At 38.6% G+C, this 22,500-nt stretch overlaps 1 protein-coding gene and 1 long non-coding RNA gene across 6 annotated transcripts in view; one reads left to right on the top strand and one right to left on the bottom strand.

Moving 5' to 3' along the window:
• Positions 1-22,500, bottom strand: part of LOC128247053 (uncharacterized) — a 476,761-nt gene that overhangs the window by 22,606 nt on the left and 431,655 nt on the right. The window contains exon 3 of the long non-coding RNA XR_008263493.2: positions 1,340-1,448. This is a non-coding gene — a long non-coding RNA (uncharacterized LOC128247053). The remainder of the gene's footprint in view (positions 1-1,339; positions 1,449-22,500) is intronic.
• The window catches only part of LOC106868710 (vitamin D3 receptor), a 216,343-nt gene that overhangs the window by 63,136 nt on the left and 130,707 nt on the right, over positions 1-22,500 (top strand). The gene's annotated exons all lie outside the window — the stretch shown is intronic.

Raw genomic sequence — 22,500 nt, 5'->3', positions numbered from 1 at the left:
TCCTCTCTCTTACTCTCCTCTCTCTTACTCTCCTCTCTCTTACTCTCCTCTCTCTTACTCTCCTCTCTCTTACTCTCCTCTCTCTTACTCTCCTCCCTCTTACTCTCCTCTTTCTTACTCTCTCTCACTCTCTTCTCTCGTACTCCCCCCTCTCTCACTCTTACTCTCTACACTCTTACTCTCTTACTATCTCACCCTTATTCTCTCACTCTCTTCTCTCTTTCCCTCTCTCTCACTCTCTCTCACTCTTACTCTCTACACTCTTACTCTCTTACTCTCTCACCCTTACTCTCTCACTCTCTTCTCTCTTTCCCTCTTTCTCACTCTCTTCTCTCTCTCACTCTCTTCTCTCTCTCACTCTCTTCTCTCTCACTCTCTTTCTCTTCCTCTCTTTCTCGCCCCCCATACCCACCATCCCCTTCCCCTTCCCTCTCACTCTTTCCCTCTCTCTCCCTCTCTTCTCTCTCACTCTCACTCTCTTTCTCTTCCTCTATTTCTCTCCCCCCCCACATACCCACCTTCCTCCTCTCTCACATCTACCTTCCCTCTCTTATACCCACCCTCTCTCCTCTCTTCCTCTCTTTCTCTCCCCTCCCATACCCACCTTCCCCCTCTCTTACATCCACCTTCCCCTTCCCCTTCATCGTCAACACCCCCTCATAAGCTCATCCCACCACACCCCAACACACTCCTACTCTACCTTCCCACTCCACCCCATCCAATTCCTTACACCCCACCCCCTACCAACATACCCACCCTACCCCCGTACCCCTACCTCTACCCCACCCTCAGCCTAACCCACACTCCACCCATGCCTTCCCCACCTCCCAACACCCTCACATCACATCACACCAACACCCTCGCATCACACCACGCACACACTACAACTAACCAACTCCTTTCTCCCCCTCCCTATTTTCACACTACATACGTCAAGATCACCAGCATTCTATCTCCCACACACACAGCCCCTCGTTCTTCGATCACCGTTCTTCCCCCCCTTTGTTATCTCCCCCTTTTCTTATCTCTCCTGAAAAAAGAATTTCTAACTTCCGGTCAGTCATTACTATGATTAGCCATTACTATGATTGACCGTTGACTGAACACTATTCAATTTTTTTTCTCCGTGTTTTTCTCCTTGTCTCCGTATTCTTTCTGTTGAAGAGCGTAGCTCGAAACGTCAAAGACTTTCCGTATTCCCGAGCGTCATACTAATACATACTTTTGTTATTTACACCACCTGTCCTCGTCTGTTGTTGTTTTTTCGTACATTCTCCCATATATATATATATATATGTATTATGTATGTATGTATCTATATATATTCGCCTTATCTTACCTTGGGTCTTCAAATTCTTGATGGAATCGTAATATACGTCAACGTCTTCAACATTTTGAGATCTAAGGGAGATCGTCTCCCAACAGGTTTGATCACAGATAATTTGTTCCTGCGAATAAGAAAAAGAAACAAAGTGACCTCCAGAATAGGACTAGTAATTTTATTTAAATATCCCGATACGGTGATTGACATATTTGATCGGGGCTTGATTTGAACTCAGACCGGCACACAGAGCCCGAACTATTACCGCAAAGCAATGTATTCGACAGCCTGACGAGTCTGCTAATTGGCCGCATCTCAATATTCAACGTTACCTTGGTTTACACATACTCCGTTTGCACGACTTCCTTTTAGTCCGGTTTTGGTCTTGGTCGAGTTTTCTTTAGCCCATTAATATACAAAAATACCGTTTCGTCGTTCACATTTTGGTTTTTCGTTTTCTGTTCATTATATTCTCATTTCGCCTCTTTGACATTGAGGAAGGCCAGACTCTAAATTAACACTTAACTCGTAAATTAAAAAAAACAAAACAAAACAAAAAGAATATTATTAAATAGTTTCAAGATTAAATCATAGCATTAAAATCAACAAAGTCAACATTTCTGGAAATTAATATAAATATTATATAAACTTTGAAATGGAAGAGGTGCAATAGGAATTGCAAAACAGTTCAATGGACTCGAAGTAACAGTTAGAAAAATAAAAAGTAAATGGAAAACATTGGAGCCAGCATAATCGCTGTGTCTTAATTAACTATAAAACATGCATCATATATGCGGAGTAGCGTAGTGGAAATAGAGGATAAAAAGTTTATTATTTTGGATAGAAGTTAAAACCCAGTATTACGGCAGTATGCGCGCACGCGCGCACACACACACATGTGCGCGCACAAATATTAATGTGGATTTTATATAAAGTTATAATAAAAACAATTTATAATAAAGTGCAAAATCACTGAATACTTTTTGTAGGATATATATTTATTATACTTTTAGAAGAAGACTTGTGACAATGTCGTTGTATGGTGAGTTCTGATGGAAAGATTTTAAAGAAGATTTTATTGTTGAACGTTAGAGTTGTGTTCTTGTTCGGTCAAGCATGTAAAACCTTATAATCCGGTGTGCCTCTGTAGGTGTGTTAGCTTCAGGTCTTTGAGGTTGTTAGTACAGAAATTTGGTTATTACGTTTCCGGTTTCGCAAAGAGATACACATTGATATGTACCCGCACCCATAAGCACACATACACATACACACACATACACACACATACACATACACACACATACACATACACACACATACACATACATACACATACACACACATATAATTTTGTGTGCATATGTGTTTAAATATATGTAAACAAGCATGTTAGTACATATACATATATATATGTGTGTATATATATATATATGTATATATATATATATATATATATATATATATATGTGTATATATATATATATATATATATATATATATATATATATATATATATATATATATATATATATATATATATATGTACATATATATATATATATATATATATATACAAAGGGCGGATGAACTCCTTAGTAGTCAACGACCATCCAACAAAATGTCTGTAAATATGTATATATATATATATGTATGGGTGTGTATATGTGTGTGAATGTCTGTAAATATGTATATATGAATAATTTTAATTTTATATATATACTATTTTTTATCTTTTATATTTTATTTATATATATATATATTTTTATTATTTATTTATTTATTTAATTTATTTATTTATTTTTTATTATTTTTTATTATTTATTTTATTTTATTTATTTTTTTTTTTTGATGAGCTGCTCCACATCGGTCACCGGAGTGATATTTGATCACTTTACAGAGTGTCTGAGTGTCGGTTAGGTGTCTGGAATGGGACGGCTTACCTCATGGGCAGGTAGAAGCTCTTTAACCTTGGTTGGTAATCTACCTAGGAGAAGGAAATCTCCGAAATAAAACCTGAGGCCTTGGAAATTCCTGGTTTTGTCAATTCTCTTGTCACACCGGTGAAAGTCTTCTTGGGCTAATAAGTGGGGGTAGTGCAGTGCAAGCTACACCCACTAAAAATTATTCATCTGCACAGGTACTTCCTGTACTCCAAATCTTAGTAAAATCATTCAATTGGTTGGTTGGCAGAAACCTAAAAATGCACCTGTAACTTATTTTAAAATGTCTGAAACAAATTCAGTAAATGGCAAAAAAGGCTTGGGAACATCAGGGGAACAGGTCTGGCCCGGCAGGTGTCCCAGTGTATCACAGGCTGGACCCGGTCGTCATTCTGCCACTGTGGTCAAACAGTCCTCAGGAAAAAGTAAAAATAAACATCGTTTGAATTTTGGCTGTTGGAATGTGCGCACACTTCTTGATGATAATTTCACGAAGAGGCCAGAAAGGCGTACTGCACTTATTGCATGTGAGCTAAAGAAATATTCCCTTGATATAGTTGCTCTCTCTGAAACTCGTCTCTCTGGTGAGGGTCAAGTAATGGAATCTGCTTATGGATATACTATCTTCTGGAAAGGCCTACCTAAGGGTCAGCGTAGAGAATCTGGTGTTGGGTTTGCTCTCAAGAATACATTAGTGTCCTCCATTGCAGAGCTTCCAAGTGGTATATCTGACCGGATCATGTCATGCCGTATCAAACTGACAAAAGGTAGGTTTCTTACCGTTGTCAGTATTTATGCACCAACAATGTCCCATTCTGAGGAAACTGTGGGACAGTTTTATGACAATCTAGCAAGATTATTGAGGAAAGTACCAATTTCTGACAAGCTGGTCATTTTGGGAGATTTCAATGCAAGAGTTGGAAGGGACTATGTTTCATGGCCTGTTTTAGGTCGACATGGGATTGGAAAATGCAATAGAAATGGAGTAGCTCTTTTGACGTTTTGTACTGAGAATGATCTGGTTGTCACCAACACTCTGTTTAAGCAGAAAAATAAATATAAAACCACTTGGATGCACCCAAGATCTAAGCACTGGCATCTCATAGATTATATTTTGATTAGGAAATGTGATATGAAAGACGTTTCTAGCGTTCGGGTCATGAGAGGGGCAGAGAGCTGGACTGACCATCATCTACTGCGTGGCAAAATAGATTTTTCGATAAAACCTAAAAACCGACAGTCTGGTCCTAAGATACCCAAAAAGTTAAACGTTGCAAACTTTAAATTATCAAGCAACTTGCAAAGATTCCACGACGCTATAGAAAGTATTAATCTTGACCCAAACAATTTATCGGAAGATTTAAAAACAAAAGTATTTCAGGCTGCAAGTTCGTCAGTGGGATTTAAATCTCATAAATCCAGAGATTGGTTCTCAGATAGATCAGCAGAAATTCATGATCTACTTTTAGAAAAACAAAACTTAGGCAATACACTGCTCTCTCAGTCATTGAATCCCAACTCAAATGAAACTTACAGAAAGCTGAAAAGGAGGGTGCAAACTGCTCTAAGGAAAATTAAACAGGAATGGTGGAATGATAGGGCAAAAGGGGCACAAGAAGCAGCTGATATAAATGATGCCAGTTGTTTGTATTCTTATGTTAGGGAGGTATATGGTCCAAAATCTTCTTCAGTAGCTCCAGTGAGAACAGAAGATGGATGTTTTCTTCTGACTGACACCGCTTCTATTCATAAGCGTTGGGTAGAACATTTCTCTGCACTTTTGAATAGACCATCATCCGTTAATATGAGGACGATAGAAAAAATTGAACAACTTCCAGTTATAGAAGAGATGGCATCTGAACCAACTCTAAATGACATTTATTTAGCTATGAATAAGCTGAATAACAACAAGTCTCCAGGATCTGATAGAATCTGTGCAGAAGTCTTGAAATATGGGGGTGACAAAATGATGGAACTCTTAAATATTTTAATTTGTCACTGTTGGAGAAGTGAGAAAGTGCCTCAAGACTAGATTGATGCCATTCTTGTCTCCTTATATAAATCGGGGCCAAAGGATCTGTGTGGTAATTTTCGTGGGATTTCCCTTTTGTCTGTGGTTGGAAAGGTGCTCGCCCGCATTTTGTTAGAACGTTTAAATACCTTTATAGTTCCAAGTATGGTGTCTGAGTCTCAGTGTGGTTTTCGTTCCTCCAGGGGCACAGCTGATTGTATCTTTACTGTCAGACAATTACAGGAGAAGTGCATTGAACAGAATCTTGCTCTGTACCATTGCTTTGTTGATTTGAGCAAAGCATTCGATACTGTTAATCGAAGTGCTCTGTGGCTAATTCTGGGGAAAATTGGTTGCCCAGAAAAGTTTATAAACATGGTCAAGGCTTTGCATCAGGATATGAGAGCTAGGGTTAATTTTGGTGGTAGGCTTTCTGAATCTTTTGCTGTGGAAAATGGAGTAAAGCAGGGAGACCTTGATGCACCCACCCTCTTTGCAATATACTTTGCCGTTGTGGTGTCACATTCCTTTCAAAACTCTGAGGAGGGTATCTACATAAAATATCGAACAACGGGGAATGTTTTTAATTTGACCCGACTGAAGTTTAAAACGAAGGTTTTTACTTCACTTATTAGGGAACTTTTGTATGCTGACGATTGCGATCTGGTTAGTCATTCTGAATCGGGTCTGCAATCCCTTGTATCTGCATTTGATGCAGCTTGTGATGATTTTGGCCTGACCATCAATCTGAAAAAAACAGTTGTAATGTATCAACCTGCGTATGGTGCTGTTTGTAACCTCCCTAAAATTTTTGTTAAGGGAAAGTTACTTGAGGTTGTCAATTCATTTGTCTACCTGGGAAGCTCTGTTCAAGATGATGGAAATCTTGATACGGAAATACACCTGCGAATTCAAAGGGCAGCAAAAGCATTTGGTGGCTTGGAGTCACGCGTCTGGCGCCAGCGACATATAAATAACAATACAAAGCTGGCTCTTTACAAATCATTTGCCTTAACATCCCTATTGTATTCCTGTGAAACTTGGACCTGTTATGAAAGGCATTTTAAAATGTTAGAAAAATTCCACCAAAAATGCCTTCGTCATATTTTAAGAATTAAATGGAATTCTTTTACTCCAAACACAGATATCCTTGCATCTGCAGGCATCTCCTCAATTAAAGCCATGATTTTGAGGAACCAATTGAGATGGTGTGGCCATATTGTTCGAATGGCAGATGAACGCATGCCGAAACAGCTGTTTTATGGTGAGCTTGCAGAGGGGAAACGTTATCGGCATAAACCTAAAAAAAGGTTTAAGGATGGCATAAGGACTGCTATGAAGTCAATTGGAATGGCTCCAAAAGATATAGAAGTCTTCGCTTCAGATCGAGTTGGATGGCGAACAAGGGTGTGGAGTGGAGTGAAAGCATTTGAAGAGGCCAGGATGATGCAAGCAGGGCTCAAGAGACATTTAAGGAAAAATGTAAAGACTGAGAAGGTGAATGACAAGGACCTTTTTGTGTGCACAGTCTGTGACAGACCATGTCTGTCCTTGGCTGGCCTCAAATCTCACCTGCGAACCCATGGAAAACAAACCTCATCCAGCTATTCTGATTATATGTCTGTGCACACGTTTGAATGTGGTGTGTGCCAGAGGGTTTGCAAATCCAATGGGGGTCTTAAAAGACATGTTAGGATCCACAATGAGCAGAACTTACTTGCAGGTATTGGTAGTGCAAATCAGAGGTGCAATCTGTGTGGGTGTTTTTTCAAAACACTGTCTGGTTTAAAAAGCCACATCAGACGCCATGAAAGGGCTAAGGTGTAGGTGCAGGAGGTGGTCAAACTCTGTTTAAGGAGTAGACAACCACCATATATATATATATATATATATATATATATATATATATATATACATGTATATTTATGCATAGGTATATATATATATTTATACTTATATATGTGTATATCTATATCTATCTATCTATCAATCTATTTATTTATTTATCTATCTATCTAGTCGCATATATACCTGAAATATGTACATACGTACATCCACATAAGCATGCCTGTGTACATACATACATACATACATATTAAACTATCTTTTGTCTTTCTAATGAAAATTGTCTTGTTTTACCAAAAAATAACAAATCAAAGAAAAGCGAAAAATTCAAAATTGAAATAAGAACAAAAAAAAAAAACGAGATATCCTGTAATTTTTCAGATGAGATAACTGAAGATTGCAGAAATATTGTAAACCTGTCAAATACATGTTATCATGAAGGAAAAAAACAGTGTGGCTGGTAATGATTGGGTGATGACGACGACGATGATGACGTGGTTGTGTCGGCGATATGTGACAATCGTTACGTTGACGGTGATATTCGAAATGATGATGATGGTTATGATGAGGTGTTGGTGGTGGTGAGGATGATGATGTTGGATGTCGTAGTGATAGTGTTACTGTTGGTGATGATTGTGATGTCAATGGTGAGGGCGGTGTTGGTAATGATGATAATTGGTGGTTCTGTTAATCAATAAAACATTACATTAGTAGTATTGCCGTTGATACCAGTAATGTCAAAGCGTATAACGATGAGAATGACAGGGGTGATGATCCCTTAGGTACTTCCACTCCCCACTTTCACTCATTCTTTCACTTATCGCCACTCTTCCCCTCTCACGCTTTCTTAAACTTTCACTCATTCATACGCACTCATAGTCACTCACATTCATTAACAAATTCGTACGGAGGAATTTCAACCATGTTTCGTGGTCTGCTACCACAACAGCTCCTTTATAGGATCCAGTTAGCTCAAGACATCATCAGGAGGAACCACGTCCAGTTTCGGCCCCTACTCCTCTACTGTTTTGACGTGGCGAGGCCACCCCCTTTCGGAGGTGTCATCAGCTCTGGTGTTGGGTGCATGTCTTCTTTCACTGTTTGTGACTGTTCTAATTCAACTGTGGAATGTCCCTTGCTATGGTTATTTTCCAGGAGGTTCTGGCCACACGTCTTACGGTTCATCAACGCGCGTTGTTGAATTACTTTCTTCCGACATACCTTCCCTTGGTGGATTAGGATCCAGTTAGCTGAAGACATCATCAGGAGGAACCGTGTCCGGTTTCGGCCCCTACTCTTCTACCGTTTTGAATGTACACGCTCATTCATATCCCTCACTCACAACCCTATCATAAATTCAGATATTTCTACACCCATTCCTCAGTCATGTCTCTCTCAGAGACACTCATGTTTACAATCAATTATTTAGGCTCTGTATGTTCTATTGCAGGAGGCGCAATGGCCCAGTGGTTAGGGCAGCGGACCCGCGGTCATAGGATCGCGGTTTCGATTTCCAGACCGGGCGTTGTGACTGTTTATTGAGCGAAAACACCTAAAGCTCCACGAGGCTCCGGCAGGGGGTGGTGGCGAACCCTGCTCTACTCTTTCACCACAACTTTCTCTCACTCTTACTTCCTGTTTCTGTTGTGCCTGTAATTCAAAGGGTCAGCCTTGTCACCCTGTGTCACGCTGAATATCCCCGAGAACTACGTTAAGGGTACACGTGTCTGTGCAGTGCTCAGTCACTTGCACGTTAATTTCACGAGCAGGCTGTTCCGTTGATCGGATCAGCTGGAACCCTCGACGTCGTAAGCGACGGAGTGTCAACAACGTTCTATAGCAATTTATTTTCTCTTTCCAACTTAGGAGTTAAAATCTAATTATACATATTTAAATATCAACAGTCCATATACCGGACCATTCTATTTGACATTGTTTCTAGATGATTCTACTGGTTTCAAATTTTGCAGAAGGCCAAAAATTTCGGTTGATTTACACAGACTCCAGTTTTCGAATGGTACTTATTTTATCGACCCCGAAACGCTGAAAGGCAATGCCGACCACGGCGGAATTTGAACTCAAAAAGTAAAGTCAAGAGAAATGCCGCAAAGTAATTTTTCGGCGACAAATACTGCTAGTTCGTCGCCTTTCTTTACTTATATATATATGCTGAAGAGCGTAGGCTCGAAACGTTATAGACTTTTTCACTTTTCCAGAGCGTTAAACTAACACGCTTGTTGTTCATACACCTGTCTTCGTCTTTAGTTTTTCTATAGATATCAATTATATTAATAAATACATAGAGACATGCACACACAAACGCACACATACACATACACACACGCACACCACACAGACGCACGCACACACAGACGCACACACACACATACACACTTGCATATGTATATGTTTGTACGTCTTTGTGGTTTTCTGTCCATGTTTCTTTCCTTGTCTTTCTTATTTTCCTTATACTTTTTCCATTTATTTATTTGCTTTTTCTTTTTCATTGTAATTTTACATTCATTCATTCATCCTCTCTGTGTTTGTCTCGATCTAACATTTCATTTCTTCTTTTTCTTTTCTTTTCTTCATTTTTCACTTTATTAATTAATACATTTTTATCTTTTTCTCCCCGTTTCATTCTAATGTATTCTTTTCCGCTTTTAAGTTATTTCCTTTATTCGCAGTTGACATAACTCGTCGCTCGGTCTGATACTGCCGCAAGCCTCTAAGAGTCAACTCTTTTACAAGCAATTATTTCCAGGTCTCTGGCTTGAAGATAGCTTGATATCGTGGTGCATTATTTTTATCAGTACTAAATTGATACGCGGTTCCTTCCCTCACTTTTCTCCACTATTCTATGTGGTCCTGAAAAGAGTCATGTGCTATACTCTTTTCCAGCTGAATGAGTTATGGAAAAAGCGACGCTCTAATGTCGGTCGTCTCTTACTCTTCACCATTTTGTCAGGTTCGTTAATCCGTATACTAACTTTGCGTGGAGGCGCAATGGCTCAGTGGTTAGGGCAGTGGACTCGCGGTCATAGGATCGCGGTTTCGATTCCCAGACTGGGCGTTGTGAGTGTTTATTGAGCGAAAACACCTAAAGCTCCACGAGGCTCCGGCAGGGGATGGTGGCGAGCCCTGCTGTACTCTCCCACCACAACTTTCTCTCACTCTTACTTCTTGTTTCTGTTGTGCCTGTATTTCAAAGGGTCAGCCTTGTCACACTGTGTCACGCTGAATATCCCCGAGAACTACGTTAAGGGTACACGTGTCTGTGGAGTGCTTAGCCACTTGCACGTTAATTTCATGAGCAGGCTGTTCCGTTGATCGGATCAACAGGAACCCTCGACGTCGTAAGCGACGGAGTGCCTACAACAACAACAACAACAACAATACTAACTTTGCAATCTGTTCATTATCCTTTATTTGTCTCAGTGATTGGAATGCCGCTTTGCTGGGAGTACCGCCTCAACGGGTTTAGTCGAACAAATCGACCGCTGTATTTACATGATACCTTTTGCTGAACCGCTAAATTAAGGCGGCATGAACAAACCAACACCTGCTGTCAAATGGTGGTGGGGATTAACACAGGTACAAAGAAAGGCTCGCGTGGACGTACATATGTATGATAGGTTTCCACACAGTTTTCTCCTCTCCAAAATCACCCATATGGCATTGGTAGGATCAGAGCTGTAGAAGACACTTGCCTAAGGTACCGCACTGCGAGAGTGAACGTAAAACCACGTGGCTGAAATTCAGCTTCTTAACCACACAGCCATGTCTGCCCCTAAATCTACATTAATATAATTATGCATTAATTCCCCCTGCCCCACTAGTTTGAATTGAATTCAGCACACCAAACCCCAGACATCATGGAGTAATTAATACTGTAGACCAAAAGACTAATTAATTAATAAGAGTACATAGTGAGCCTAGGTCGAAAATAAATTTTCATTATGTGATTACGAAATTTTTTTTTATATCCATGTTATTCCGAGGTTGATTACAATGAGTAACGTCTTGGACACCTGTCTTCTACGAAAGCCTCGAATCCATCAAAGTATTCGGAACTTAATATGCATGTCACAATGTGCACAGGACCCACATTCATATCTATCTATCTATCTATCTATCTATCTATCTATCTATCTATCTATCTATCTATCTATCTATCTATCTATCTACCAGCCTGTCTGTTTTTCTGTCTGTCTATCTGCCCTGCCTTCCTGTCTGTCGGCCTTCCTGTGAGTCTGTCTCTCTGTCTGTATGTCTCTCTTTCACTCTGTCTGTCTGTATGTCTCTCTTTCTCTCTCTCTCTCTACTCTCTCTCTACTCTCTCCCTCTCTCTCTCTCTCTCTCTCTACTCTCTCTCTCTCTCTACTCTCTCTCTCTCTACACTCTCTCTCTCTCTCTCTCTACTCTCTCTCTCTACTCTCTCTCTCTCTACTCTCTCTCTCTCTCTACTCTCTCTCTCTCTCTCTCTCTCTCTACTCCCTCTCTCTACTCTCTCTCTCTCTCTCTCTCTCTCTCTCTCTCTGTATATATATACATATACATATATTGCTTACTGTTTCGATATGGGTAGGACCAACTAAAAAAATATTCCATCCAGTGGGCGATAAATATTTTAATATACACATTTAAATAACTGAAGGAGTGCTTGGAGTCACAAGGTATGTTATATAAATCTGCTGAGCTATTGTGTTTCCACGGCATGAAACTACTAGTAGCTCTTATTAAAACACTGTGTATATTAGCTGATATATATATATATATATATACATATATATATAGTCGCACACACGCGCACACACACACATATGCATACATATTAGTGATGCAATATTTTTGCATAATGGGAAAATCGAAGAGATATACATACATTGACCTATCTCAGTTATGACCCTTCACACCCAGATTGTTTTTGACTGCTTTCGATCCCACGTCGACAGAATAAAGTACCAGTCAGAGTCATAACCGTAGATGATTGAAATTATCGTCTGCAAATCACTTGAGACGGTTCTAATCTTAGACGCAGTCCACTGATTGATACTATTGAAAGTATAAGACCATTATATGCAGTTGTTTGATCTGCTGGAAATAACAAATCACACACTATGATGCTATCAAGAATGAAGCGCCCTAATTAGGCCAAATGTTGTATGTATTTGAACCTATTTCTACCTAGTCTGGGCTTTGCACGAAATACAAACAACAATAACACCAACTAATTAAATAATAAGATAATTATAATACATAGATAAAACATACAGGTCTTGCGATCGAAGACATCGCAATTTCGATCTAATTCATCGTCATTCAAAGCTATTACAATCAGAACTAGGCTTACCAGTTGTATATAAATCTGTAGAAGTTCCACAATCAACCACTCGGTGGCGTTGATTTGGAAGTGTAAGAGATGGTGTACACATATGCTAGCTCTGTGTGTTTTTGTGTTTGTCCCACCATAGGTTGACAGCTGGTTTTTGCAAAACAAACTGATAGAATAAACACTTTAAGCATGGCCACAGTCAAATGACTGAAACTTGTAAAAGAATAAAGTAAAAGTATATATAACCTGTGTGTGTGTATGTTATGCGTGTGTGTGTTTGTGTCTATGTTTGTCTCCCATCACCGCTTGGCAACCAGTGTTGGTTTGTTTACGTTCTCATAGGTATGATGTCATTCAGGAAGTTTCAGTGGCGATTACTGCGAATGAAGGGTATCATCTATTATGCCACATTTATAGTATGAGTATGAAAGGTATAGAGAAAGAAAGAAGTTATACGCGCACTAGAACCCTCGACCGAATGCTTGCCACAGAGTGGACTCACTTAAAGGCGCCCAAAGGATATTCGGTGGTGTTAAGCAAGGCACTACACTTAAAAGAAAAGAGTGCAATGCTTCATTAAATCTAACGTCGGTCTGAGTAAGAATAACTGTATACAGATGGCGGAGGTGACCTACCAAAGGAGCATTTCCGTTCAGTCAATCTTCTCAAATTGTTCTTAAAAAATATACGCTACTGTTTTAAAAGTAGACGGACATTTTATATAAATTATCCCAGAAAAATTAACCTAGATCTGTGATGATAGATCTTACTGTCTTCATCTTCCGATCTTAAATCGTAGGGCTAAACTCTTGCGATGTACGTGGGTCAGGGTGAGAGTGGGTGCCAACATCACTGTGTGGGTGTGTATGCATATGTGTATGTGTTTATACACATCCCCACCATGTTAGCAAATGTAGTATCCCTCCCTCTCTTTAAACTTAATGCAGTGTAATCCTTCTTTAACATGTCTCGCTCTGTCTTTCCCATATAATTTCTCTTGCATATTTTCTTTTCTACAGTTTTACGTTTATATTTTCATTTATTTTGTTACGAATATTTAACAGTCGTGGCAGCGTAGCAAGAAGCTTGCTTCCCAACCACATGGTTTCGGGGTCAGTCCCACTGCATGGTACCTTGGGCAACTGTCTTCTACTATAGCCAAGGGGCCGACCAAAGCCTTGTTAAAGAATTTGGTTGACAGAAACTGAAAGAAGCCCGTCGTATACACACACACACACACACACACACACACACACACACACACACACACACACACACACATGTTTGTGTGTCTGTTTGTTACCCACCATCGCTTGACAAAGCGGTTCGGCAAAAGAGTCCGATAAAATAAGTATTAGCCTTACAAAAAGTAAGTCCTGGGGTAGATTTATTCGACTGAAGGCAGTGCACCAGCATGGCCGCAGTCAAATGATTGAAACAAGTAAAAGAATAAAAGAAAAACGACAAATGTAGCAGAGCTCAATTCACTAGCAAAGCGGAAAAAAAAAATACCAGCATGACTGTCTGAACTCAATATTTTTAGTGGGACACCACTTTATGTATGTAGATACTTGACCTGATCCAGACTGCAAAAGTTGATGCAATATAATAGGATGCATAACATCCCAGCCATAAAGAGCAGATCTTCAAGCTTCCGGGCAACATACCCATGAATAGTCTTTTTTTTTGTTTGCTGAGTGCTTTCCATCCAGGTCTTCCCTGAGGTAAAAAAACCCAGCTGTTTTGGGATGGTATAGGAGGTCATCAGGAAGAGAGTGTTTCTTGATGAGTTCACTGCCAAGAATGTTACTCACTTCACTTATCAGGACTGCATAAATATATTTGTTTTTGCTGCTGTTGTTTATCAGGTGCTGCTGAGTGATAGCATACGGTATTCGAAGGCCGTCTGCACTGATCTCAGGCCTCTACCGCCTTCATTTCTTCTTAGATAGAGGCTGTCAACACTACTGTTTCTGCGGAAGTTCCCAGTTGTCAGGACTTTTCGGGTTTTGATATCTACAGAGTGAATTTCCTCTACAGACCAATCAAGTATCCCAAATGTTGGGATCAGCACTGGTACTGCAAATGCATTATAGGATATTGTTTTGTTGTGAGACGAGAGTTCCGACTGCCATATTTTCCTACGTCTGGTGTAATATTCTCAGGTCACTCTATCATTATTCATAATGCCTTCATATGATACATTTTCGTCTATGTCTAGGTACCTGTAACATTCTTTGTGTGGAATGTGGCAGATAGAGAGACCGTGCACAGGTTTTGGGTTTAGGGACTGAATTTCCTCGTTCTATAACCAAATATGAACATTTCTTTTGGCCAAATTCTATGCTTATATCAGCAAAAAAAAGTTATTAATTCCAGTTGTATTTTGGCATTGCTAACACTTTTAGCATAAATCTTGAGGTCGTCTGCAAAGAAATTATAAGTTACATTGATATTTCTGGTAGTTGAAGATCCTAGCATGTAACCGTTTGTTTTCTACAGTAGGAACGATAATGGATTCTGTGCTAAAACGAAAAGAAGTACACAAAAACTATCTCCCTGGAATATTCTCATTGTAATGCCTGTATTATTAGAAACAATTATTCTGTTCTCAGTGGTAAGGGTAAGAATAGCTTCCCATGTCCTTGTGAGTCTCTCTATAGCAGCAATTAAGGTAGTAGGTACCTTTTCCAGATGTAGGCACTTCAACAGCCGTGAATGAGGGATCGAGTCGAATGCCTTCTTATAGTCAAGCCATACTGTCACAAGGATTCTGCGTTGCTTTCTTACTTCAGACATTACAGCTTTCTTTATTAAAAGTTGTTCGGCACATTCTCACACTCCCTCCTTTCCGCCAGCCTGTTCATCAGTCACAATGTTGTTCGACTCACATTAGTCCTGGAGGAATTGGTTGAGGCAATTTATGCACAGTTTGTACATAATGTTTAGGTAACGAGATTTATCCTTGTTGTAGCAAGCCAATGTGGTACATCAGTCTGACCTTCCATAGTCCTTTTGAACATACATATCGAGTACCTCCTGGTATGTATGCATGTATGTATGCATGTATGCATGTATGTATGCATATATGTATGTTATGTTGTGTTATGTATATATATATATATATATATATATATATACACACATGCACCCACACAATATATATATGTGTGTGTGTGTGTGTGCGTGTGTGTGTATGTATGATACCGTGCGTAGATGTCTTTAGTGATTCACAATTAATGACTGTTGCTGCCTATTACTTTACGTGGAAACAAACAAACACACACACACACACATTATGTATCTATGTATGTACGTATGTATGTACGTACGTATGTATGTATGTATGTATATATATGTATATATACACACATAAATACATACATTTATATGCATATATGTATATAAACATATGTATGAATTATGTGTGTATGAGATATGTGTGTTTGTAAGTGTGTTCATAGCATTTTATGAAATTGGATGCCTCGTTTTACTGAAACTTATCAGTTATTTGCCATAATTATTTTGCACCTTTTCTTTCTGGTGTATTTTTTCCAAATAAATATCTCGTATATTACACTTTTACCATAATCTTTTTTACACTTTGATCAAGTAGAAGCTTAGTGCGATATGTTCTATCTTGACTTTCATTTTGTATTTCAAAGAATGTATAAATTTATAAATACTAAACATATAAAACAATATTATAAGGACAGACACGAATATACTTTATTGAAGATTAAAAAAATAAAGATTATAATCGCAATTTTCTTTTTGAGTTCAATTTTTGTGTCGGTACTTAATCTCTAAATTTGAGATATTTACTGTACAAAGTTAACAATAACATAGTTTTATCAGAAAAATATCTTTATAAGCACTCATTTAATCCTTTGCAAAATGTTTCTTCATACGTAATAAAGTTAATTTTAGTCTATCAGGTTACGTAAGTTTCGTCCTCCTTTAAGTAACTTGATAAAAGTTTTATTTTTTAAATACTTTTCAATTTCCATCAGAATGATTTTTTTGTGTATTTCTCTTTAAATTGTGAATCACATTATATGCATCATAACAGTTCTAATGTTTTCTAGAAGGCTTTTAAAATTCCTATTGGTAACAACTGTAATTGTAAAAATTATACAGCTTATATTTTTTTTTCTTTTCATTTATAATGTAGATATTTTCGCCGTGTTTTGATATGTTCTTATAAATGCAATAACATCTTTCTGAACCGCTTTATATTTAAACAGTCTTTCTCTTCAATTTTACTCTATTAATATATTTATAATTAAAATATATCTATATACTGCTGTTATTTTTCTTTTGTCTAATATTTCGTGGTTTATATAATTTGTTAGGTATCTGATCCATTATTGTTTCATGCCGTTATAAAAAGTACCGTTTAAAACTTTGCCTTAGAAATATATATTGATATCGTAATATTTAAGCCTTTATTAAGGCGGAGAGCTGGCAGAAACGCTATCACTCCGGGCGTCGACTTTGCCTTTCATCTCTTCGGAGTCGATAAATTAAGTACCAGTTGCCCGCTCCTCAAAAATTTTGGGCCTTGTGCCTAGAGTAGAAAACAATATTTGAGCCTTTATTTATAGCTATGTAAAGCACACTGCATTAACAGGCTAGTTGCTGCGGTATGCATCCTGAGATAACATATCCTATGGATATTCTATGTTGAAGACAATAAAAATCGGAGTGAGACGAAAAATCGCCACATCAGCGACCAGCATGAACGCCAGGTGTATTTCTTCTATTTTGAGTCTTCATATATATTACTAAATATCTACTTGTTTAGTGTATTTACATTTATAAAAATCGTTGTTTTCATCTTTAATTTTTATTTACTCAGTCTCCTGATAAACCACGGCATATTGTTTTTGGTACCAACGAAATATTGTCTACTAAATATTTAAATCATAGGAAACAACTCAATTTTAAGATTATAGTGTTTTGTTCCACAATTCCGCTCACTAAGTTATATGTGATATTTTGTCAGCAGTTCACCGGCATTTTTATCATCACATGGTGTAGTTTGTAGCGAATTTGTCGCGTTCTTACATAGGCCTTTCTTAAAATCCTTAGCAACAATATTACAGTAGCTATTTTTTTTTTAGGTTACGTTAATTCAGTTTTAAGTTGAGAGTGGGCATGAGTATACAGTTAGAAAAATTCGCTTCGAAAGTCCTCTCCTTTTGCAATTGCCATAGCTGGCCAATACTTTGTGATAGAAATGTTGGTTGATGAAAAAGATGTATGTATATATCCACACACACACACACACACACACACACACACACACACACACACACACACACACACACACACACACACACACACAATCCCTTATCGTTTTCTTTTTTCTTTTTATTCATTCTCTAGTTTATCTTTGAATAATTTATTTTAAGTGGCTGGACATACATAGGTTCTTTTTGAAATTATCACTCCTGGAATATATATATATATGTATATATAAAAGTTTTGTGGAAGCTATTTTCCTTAATAGAAATACATATGTCATTAAAGTGACAAAAGGCACTAGTCAACAGCAGTGTTGCTAGAAATAAGAGTCAAAACAACTCAATAGCCACGAAAGCACTATCTTAATGAACTGACAAGGAAGGCAAGCTCCCTATAGTCGCAAATACAGCCAGATCATCGCCGATTTCGCATTTTGATGCTTAACGCATCTTAATGCTCATCAGTGGCATTAAGGTCTAGGGTTAAACTCAGCTCGCCTTGTCAGCTTATAAGATTTCCGTTGAAATCATACACTGATCTCATAAATATTAACAGTAAAAGTGAAAATTATAAATAATATGGGTGTGTGTGTGTATACACACACACACACACACACACACACACACACGCACGCACGCACGCGCGCACACACACACACACATGATGTAGGAACTATTTGAAATTTTATATCGAAAGGAAAGATCAAGGAAACTTGATTGGAGAGATTCTCCACAAAAATTTTGTAATAAAAGATCTGTTCACTTAAGCACGAAACGGTGTGTATGGTGAAAACTACTAAGGAGATGTCACTCCAACTATTTAAAAAAATGACTTTATGTAAGAACGTCTAAGTCATGTTGAATAATGTATGACGCCCTGTAGAATGTGTATGTGCAATTTTTATTAATGTATATTATACATGTGTCTGTTGTTTCTGTTGGACTTACTGGACTACTTTCCAGAATATTGGTTCCCTTTACCCCTACTCACTTTCTGTATTACCGAATACTACTTTGATTCCCTTTCTGGCTTTGACCACGTTTTTTGCGAGCCTAGTCTCTACCTATTGGTTTGTGTATGTCCCGTTATTTGCTTAAGCCCCACGCTCTCCTTTGTTGTGTCTCCTGTCTCCTGAACATTACAATTTCTGACAGTTCCCAGTTTGGGTTGGAGCGATCTCACAACCTTATCTCGCTAACTTTTACGCACACACACAAGAACCTTGCTTTTTCAGCGTTGTACTCTTCCGAGATATACTATATGAGTAGCTTTAACGTTACTTGACAATAATAGAGATCAACACCAGAGATGTCAGGTGTGACACGAAACTACTTTGTGTATTTCTCTTGGTCTTCATCATTTCCATTGTGCTAATGCTGATGATGTATACCAGCTCAGACCAAAGGAGCTTGAACCGTAGACATCAGACTTTCTTTATGCCAGACAGGTTACATAGATCTCATAACATCTATGTTATCTGCTTGGCGTCGTTTCCCCTTTTTGTATCAACCAATGTGTTGTTATACCACCTTCCATGACACTTGACTGGTTCTTCGACCTTAATTGGAATGGGTTGGTTGGCTACAGTGAATTAGACCTTATCAGCTTCCCTTCGGCAGTTAGATGCTCTGTAACTTCTTAGGTCTGAAGCTCGTTTTAGATGAGGTGATCACATCATCTATCTGTTTCAGTATCATGCGCATCTCGTCTTCCCTTGTGGAGATTTCGTGTATGCTTCAGATATTAGAAGAGTGGGAGATGTTAGGCATCTGTTGGTCAGTTCAGGTCACGTATTGTTAATGTGAAAACAGCTATATTCTTTATTTTTGGACCCACGTGTTCGAACAGGATGTTAGTAGGATACTGGTACCACTTATGTTACGGCAGACTACAGCATAGTGTGTTCAGCAGTGCATCAGGTCATTGTATTGGCTACTGCACATTGGTAGGGTGGAATGCTGATGCAGGTCAGTAACTTAGCCATCGTTCAGTGGAGTCTTAACACATTAGCAGCAGCATTGTTTATGTGGGAATAACGAAATTTGATGGTGTTGCATTACAGTTGACGTTGGATGATCAACACGGGTGGGTTTTAGTCTACACGAGCAGGGATTAAATACTCTGCCTTTGTGTGTAGAAGAGCTAGGGCTAGAGTGGCATATTTGACTTGTCAGCTGCTAGTGTCTTAAAGTTCGTTTAGGTTGTGTCTATGATGGAGGCAACAATAGAACAGTTTATTGTTCCTGTTTATGAAAATTGTAGGTTGGTGTAGAGTATGTGTAGGCAGAAGTGACAATTGCGAGTTTCAGGTGAATAAGTGTGTGTGGGGGGTGGTGGGGGTGGGGGTGATGGGGTATCTATTAATCATATCCCATTTATTGTTGCGGAACTCATTTCGAAAGTCGCGGTGTCTCATGTTGAAACTGGGCAGTAATTCGGTGTGCTTGTGCTGTGTAAACCTTCCCTTAAAAAGGTTGGTTGTCATGCCTGTGTTGCACCTTGCGTTGCCATCTGCTGGGCTGAAGGTGGTTCTATAGACTACAACCTTTGGGAAGCTGTAGTCTATGTAGTCACAGTAGGCAGTTGGAAGGACATCGTCGGTTACAGTTAATGATATGAACGGAAGGAAATTGTTTAGTCCATTAGAGTCAGAATGATCTTAACAGCATTAGTTGAAACTTGTTGGTTGAAAAGAGAAATGAACCAGAATATCTTTCTCTTTGCAACTCTCTTTGGGTTCGTGGGTGGGATGGTGCGTCCTCCATAAACACAAACTTATCGGTAAATCTCATCGCTAATCTTCGTTATAGCGGAGGCCCTGCTGAAGATCTCACTGTCCGCTGATACTTTAAAGATTCTTCTAATTATATGTGTGACCAGGTTTCTAATGATAGCTGGCGGTGTGGCGATTATATGTGTTTAAACAATTTCCTCTTTGGCTTTCTATACGGGTGGTACTTTACCGTCTTCAAGTCTAGGGTTACGTTCAGGAAGTCGACAATTTGTCAATATGCACTTAGCCCGAATTCTTTGCAAAGCTTTATCTTATCATTCCTAAATTTTTTCATAGCTTGGTGGTTCATATGATCTGAGATTTCCAGTCCATCAGGGATGAACTATGTGTGTGTGGGTACCCTTCCTTACAGTATTCAGGATAAATAAACCAATACGGTCAGTGACTTCAACTCTGTTGTATACACACACGCATATAAATATATATATATATATATATATATATATATATATATATATATATATATATATATATATATATATATATATATATATATATATATATATATATATATATATATATATTTATTTATTTATTTATTTATTTATTTATGTGTTTCAGCCAAGTGGCTGCGGTCATGCTGGTGCACCACCGTGATTTTCACGTTCCTTGCATGGCTCTTCTCCCCCACCTGACATGGTCCAATCAAGAGTTTTGATGGCACATCTGGTGTATAAGAGAATTTGACACAGCTGCCCTGAACTGCGTCTCATTACGAGCCATTGGTTCGTCTGGTATCGTGGAGAGGAAAGCGTCAAGTTTTGTCTTGAAGACCTCCGCATCCATGTCTTGCATGTCTCTCAAATGTTTTGGCAGGGCATCGAAGAGCTGAGGTCCTCTGAAACCGAGGCTGCCGCAGTATCTCGTTCTTATGTGAGATGCAGTGGACGGTACCTTTGGCACCATGCAGTGGCGACCCGTGCGGGCATTCCTGTACTACTTGATACCAAAATTTGGCACCAGTCCCTCCAGTATTTTCCATATGTACATTATTACATATCTCTCCCGTCCGCGCTCCAGGGAGTAGAGACCTAGTGCCTTCAGTCGCTCCCTGTAGTTCATCAGTTGGACTGTGGCGATCTTTTTTGTATAGTGCCGCTGAATTGCCTCGAGTTCTGCTGTCCGCTTAACACTGTGTGGTGACCACAACTGAGAGCAATAGTCTAGGCGGCTCAGAACAAATGTCTTCCATAGAATCAACATGACTTTTTGATCCCTTGTACGGAATGTCCTCAGTATCCACCCTGCCAGTTGTCTGCACTTTGCTGTCAACTTGACAATGTGCATGTGAAATGATGCATCACTACACATGTTGATGCCCAGATCTCTTACTGTTTGTGGTTCTGGGATTGCAGTACCTCCAGGCCCTGTGTATGCCAGTTGGGAGGTACTTGTGGTCTTGTAGCGCAGTACTTGAAATTTTTTTGCATTGAACTGCATATTATTTTGCTCTGCCCACTCATATATTGCACTTAGGTCATTCTGCAGGGTTACAATATCATCAGGATTCTTTATTGCCTGAGATATCTTTGTGTCATCAGCATAGCTAGTGACAGTGGCTATATATATATATATATATATATATATATATATATATATATATATATATATATATGTGTGTGTGTGTGTGTGTGTGTGTGTGTGTGTGTGTGTGTGTGTGTGTGTGTGTGCATATATATGCACGTACTGTATTATCTAATCTCTCTCTCTCTCTCTCTCTCTCTCTCTATATATATATATATATATATATGTATAAATAGACCTCCACTCTAGCCCAAACTACATTGATAAATACCAATCACAATTCTTCAATATATAGATTGCTTTATCGAATTTGACATAATCGAAAAAGAAGACATTAAAAAAAAAACTTTAAGACAATGCACAACATAATGACACATACACCATAACTCACAAAAAAACAACTATCCAGCCAAACCATTATTAATTCTCATATCCTGAGGGAAATTCAACTCCATCCCACCCTTTAAACTCTCACTAATA

This window comes from Octopus bimaculoides, chromosome 2 (genome assembly GCF_046866305.1).
Source record: "Octopus bimaculoides isolate indiv1 chromosome 2, ASM4686630v1, whole genome shotgun sequence".
Taxonomy (NCBI): domain Eukaryota; kingdom Metazoa; phylum Mollusca; class Cephalopoda; order Octopoda; family Octopodidae; genus Octopus; species Octopus bimaculoides.
The sequence above is the reverse complement of the archived record's forward strand: the minus strand, read 5'-3'. Positions and strand labels throughout refer to the sequence as shown.